The 5000-nt window shown below is 63.4% G+C and overlaps 1 non-coding gene across 1 annotated transcript in view; it reads right to left on the bottom strand.

The window, feature by feature from the left end:
* Positions 1-517, bottom strand: part of LOC135765706 (18S ribosomal RNA) — a 1855-nt gene extending 1338 nt beyond the window's left edge. The window contains exon 1 of the ribosomal RNA XR_010540973.1: positions 1-517. This exon is cut by the window's left edge and continues 1338 nt beyond it. This is a non-coding gene — a ribosomal RNA (18S ribosomal RNA).
* Between the last annotated feature and the right edge of the window lie 4483 nt (positions 518-5000).

The following is a 5000-nucleotide window of genomic DNA, read 5'->3' as shown; positions in this document are numbered from 1 at the left end:
GTATTGTTATTTTTCGTCACTACCTCCCCGAGTCGGGAGTGGGTAATTTGCGCGCCTGCTGCCTTCCTTGGATGTGGTAGCCGTTTCTCAGGCTCCCTCTCCGGAATCGAACCCTGATTCCCCGTCACCCGTGGTCACCATGGTAGGCGCCTAAAGTACCATCGAAAGTTGATAGGGCAGACATTCGAATGAGTCGTCGCCGCCGCGGGGGCGCGCGATCGGCTCGAGGTTATCCTGAGTCACCAAAGCGGCCGGGGCGCGCCCGGAGACGCGTCCCGGATGGGTTTTGGGTCTGATAAATGCACGCGTCCCCGGCCCTCGCGGGCCGGGTCGGCGCTCGTTTGCATGTATTAGCTCTGGAATTGCCACAGTTATCCAAGTACGGGTGGAGCGATCAAAGGAACCATAACTGATTTAATGAGCCATTCGCAGTTTCACTGTACCGGCCGTGTGCACTTAGACCTGCATGGCTTAATCTTTGAGACAAGCATATGTTACTGGCAGGATCAACCAGGTAGTGTAGCCGTAGGAGAGCCTCGCTCTGACCCGGGGTTCACGCGGCGCGGGTCCCGGTTTCCACCCCCCGGGGGGAGCGGGACCGGGGCCACTCTCGTGTGGCTCTCCCCTCTCGTAGGCTGAGGGGCGGCCGGGTGGGCCGTAACCGAGGAAAGGTGCGTTTCGCGGGGCCGGGTGGCCGCGACGGGCCGGGGGCGTCTCCGCCCTCGGTCGCCGAGGCCCTCGCCGGCCGCCGGTGGCGGACCTTCGCGTCTGACGGACCGTCTGAGTCTCCCGCGGAAAGGGTCGGGCGGGCTCCGGAGAGCCCCCCTGGAGGCGAGAGCGCCGGGTCGGGGAGGAACCGACCGCCCATGGCGGCCGACGCGCTAACGTCGGCCGGGCGGAGGCCTGCCCCAGGCGCAGTTCGATTTCCAGAATCTCAGGGCCATGACACACAAAGCGTATCCGGGCGTCACCCCGTAACGGGTCATTAAGGCTGAGACGTGGGCGGCCCTGTCCCGCCCGGGGTTTCGTTTAGCGGCCGACGCCGGTTCGTTTTGCGGCCGAACGACGCCGGTTCGTTTAGCGGCCGAACGAAGCCGGCTCGTTTAACGGCCGAGGCCAGCCGGGTTCGTCCCTTCCTTGGATGATTTGCCATTCGTAATAAGAATCGTCACTACCTCAGTGCAGAGGGACTTTTTCGAGGCATTTGTGTCCGCTCGAGAGGCCTCTCGCTGGGCTCGAGAGGTCATGGGATCCGGTAGCCTATCACCTTGGAGAATCAGCGAGGTGCTCTTCCCTATATACCCGATGGCACCTGTTCGGGCCACCGTCCCCTGCTGGACGGGGCCCGGCTCTGTACCGCCCCAGACAGAGCGCCTTCGTCGGTCACGAAGGCAGGGTCGTGGACCCTGGAAGCGCACGAGCCACCCGACTCGGCTTCCATAGCGGCTGGCGGCCCTGGCCCGCCCGAGACGAAGCGCCTTCGTCGGTCAGACAGATAGGGTCGAGGACCCTGGAAGTGCGAGAGCCACCCGACTCGACTTCCACGGCGGCCCGGAGGCCGGGCCCGTCCCCGTCCGTGCCCGGGGACGGGGCACCTTCGTCGGTCAAACGCGTTGGGTCTTGGACCCTGGAAGTGCACGAGCCACCCAACTCGACTTCCATAGCGGTCGGCGGCCCCGTACCGCCCCAGACAGAGCACCTTCGTCGGTCACGAAGAGAGGGTCTTGGACCCTGGAAGTACACGAGCAACCCAACTCGACTTCCATAGCGGTCGGCGGCCCCGTACCGCCCCAGACAGAGCACCTTCGTCGGTCACGAAGAGAGGGTCTTGGACCCTGGAAGTTCACGAGCAACCCAACTCGACTTCCATAGCGGTCGGCGGCCCTGTCCCGCCCCAGACGATGCACCTTCGTCTGTCACACAGATAGGGTCTTGGACCCTGGAAGCCGTCCCCCTCGACTTCCGTAACGGTCGGCGGCCCTGTCCCGCCGCAGACGGGTCACCACTCCGTCTGTCTGTAGGGTCTTGGACCCTGGAAGCCGCCCCACTCGACTTCCATCGCGGTCGGCGGCCCTGGCCCGCCGCAGACGGGTCGCCACTCCGTCTGTCTGTAGGGTCTTGGACCCTGGAAGCCGCCCCACTCGACTTCCATCGCGGTCGGCGGCCCTGGCCCGCCGCAGACGGGTCGCCACTCCGTCCGTCTATAGGGTCTTGGACCCTGGAAGCCGCCACACTCGACTTCCATCGCGGTCGGCGGCCCTGTCCCGCCGCAGACGGTGTGCCACTCCGTCTGTCACACAGATACATAAGGGTGTCTCGGAACCCCGGACGCCGACCGAGACGAAACGCGTGGGGTCGGTGCGCCCGAGAGGGTAGGGTGCCCCGGGGCCGGCCGCTCGCCCGACCGGCTTCCGGGACTCCTTGACCGCTCGGGAGACCTATCCACGCGCCCGCCCGACCGGCGGCCGGGGGCCCTCGACCGCCACACGCGTACCGACGACCGGGGGGTTTCCGTTTTACGGCCGACGCCGAGATCCTTCGACGGTTCCAACAGGGGTTGTTACGCTTTTGTGTTCGCCCGTGTCTGAGCATATATGGTCGGGTCGAACCTTTGAGGCCGTAGCCTGGAGATCCAGGGCGGATCTTTTCTCACAACACGTGTGTCTTTGAGGCCGTAGCCTAGATCCAGAGACTTTAGGATCTTTTTAGCAGTTTTAAGGCCGTAGCCTTGATCCAGGGCGGATCTTTTGAGCAGTTTTAAGGCCGTAGCCTTGATCCAGGGCGGATCTTTTCACAGGTTTTAAGCCGAAGCGCCTTGATCCAGGGACTTTTGGATCTTTTTTTGCCGTTTTTAGGCCGTAGCCTTGATCCAGGGCGGATCGTTTTGCGGCCGTAGCCGAGTTCCATCACCCAAGGTAGCTTTAGTTTTTAGGCATTAGCCTTGATGATCCAGGGCGGATCGTTTTGCGGCCGTAGCCGAGTTCCATCACCCAAGGTAGCTTTAGTTTTTAGGCATTAGCCTTGATGATCCAGGGCGGATCGTTTTTTCCCATCTTTCGGGTATGAGCTCTTTAATTGTGAGCCTTCGGCCGACACTCGCCCGGGGCGCTGCCTCACATCAGACGCCCTTCGTCCGTTCCAACCGTTCCAGTTCTTTTAACGGTTTTTCGTTCATCGCACACCGACGCGCACAGACCTTTCTTGGGATCTGTCGCAGGGAGGGAGGACGCTGGAGGTCCACTTCGAGGCACCCATCCCTATATACCCGATGGCACCTGTTCAAACGACCGCCCCTTGAGAGAAGGGGCCCTTCCCGTGGCTCGTCCGGGAGGAGGCGCCCGCGTCGGAAGGCGCCGTAAGGTCGGAGACCCTGGAAGTGCACGAGTCACCCGCTTTTACCTCCAGGCCCTCTGTCGTACTTCTCGTGTCCGCTCACGAGACCTCTTTTCGGCTTTATGGAAGTGCACGAGTCACCCGCTTTTGCCTTTTCTGGAAGTGCACGAGTCACCCGCTTTTGCTTCCAGGCCCTCTGTCGTACTTCTCGTGTCCGCTCACGAGACCTCTCTTCGGCCTGGGGGTGCGCCACGTACACCCCCGCGTCCGCATTCGAGTCACCTCTTCGGGCTCATGAGGTAGGGTCGGTGACCCTGGAAGTCAGAGACTTCCAGGCCTTCTGTCGTACACCCTCGCGTCCGCTCACGAGACCTCTCTTCGGCCTGGGGGTGCGCCACGTACACCCTCCCGCGTCCGCTTTCGAGTCACCACTCTGGGCTACGGAGGTAGGGACGTGTGCCCTGGAGGAACCTGACTTCCAGGAGGGAGGGCCGCCCTGTCAGGCCCGCTTTCGAGTCACCCATCTGGGCTAAGGAGGTAGGGACGTGTGCCCTGGAGGAACCAGACTTCCAGGAGGGAGGGCCGCCCTGTCAGGCCCGCTTTCGAGTCACCCATCTGGGCTAAGGAGGTAGGGACGTGTGCCCTGGAGGAACCAGACTTCCAGGAGGGAGGGCCGCCCTGTCAGGCCCGATTTCGAGTCACCCATCTGGGCTAAGGAGGTAGGGACGTGTGCCCTGGAGGAACCAGACTTCCAGGAGGGAGGGCCGCCCTGTCAGGCCCGCTTTCGAGTCACCCATCTGGGCTAAGGAGGTAGGGACGTGTGCCCTGGAGGAACCAGACTTCCAGGAGGGAGGGCCGCCCTGTCAGGCCCGCTTTCGAGTCACCCATCTGGGCTAAGGAGGTAGGGACGTGTGCCCTGGAGGAACCAGACTTCCAGGAGGGAGGGCCGCCCTGTCAGGCCCGATTTCGAGTCACCCATCTGGGCTAAGGAGGTAGGGACGTGTGCCCTGGAGGAACCGGACTTCCAGGAGGGAGGGCCGCCCTGTCAGGCCCGATTTCGAGTCACCCATCTGGGCTAAGGAGGTAGGGACGTGTGCCCTGGAGGAACCGGACTTCCAGGAGGGAGGGCCGCCCTGTCAGGCCCGCCTCGGAGTCACCTCTCTGGGCTAAGGAGGTAGGGACGTGTGCCCTGGAGGAACCAGACTTCCAGGAGGGAGGGCCGCCCTGTCAGGCCCGCCTCGGAGTCACCCATCTGGGCTAAGGAGGTAGGGACGTGTGCCCTGGAGGAACCAGACTTCCAGGAGGGAGGGCCGCCCTGTCAGGCCCGCTTTCGAGTCACCCATCTGGGCTAAGGAGGTAGGGACGTGTGCCCTGGAGGAACCAGACTTCCAGGAGGGAGGGCCGCCCTGTCAGGCCCGATTTCGAGTCACCCATCTGGGCTAAGGAGGTAGGGACGTGTGCCCTGGAGGAACCAGACTTCCAGGAGGGAGGGCCGCCCTGTCAGGCCCGATTTCGAGTCACCCATCTGGGCTAAGGAGGTAGGGACGTGTGCCCTGGAGGAACCAGACTTCCAGGAGGGAGGGCCGCCCTGTCAGGCCCGCTTTCGAGTCACCCATCTGGGCTAAGGAGGTAGGGACGTGTGCCCTGGAGGAACCAGACTTCCAGGA

The sequence above is a fragment of the Paramisgurnus dabryanus genome, unplaced genomic scaffold, assembly GCF_030506205.2.
Source record: "Paramisgurnus dabryanus unplaced genomic scaffold, PD_genome_1.1 h2tg000254l_1_41051__unordered_in_group10, whole genome shotgun sequence".
Taxonomy (NCBI): domain Eukaryota; kingdom Metazoa; phylum Chordata; class Actinopteri; order Cypriniformes; family Cobitidae; genus Paramisgurnus; species Paramisgurnus dabryanus.
Note: the sequence above shows the minus strand (reverse complement) of the source record. Positions and strands in the feature narration are given on the sequence as shown.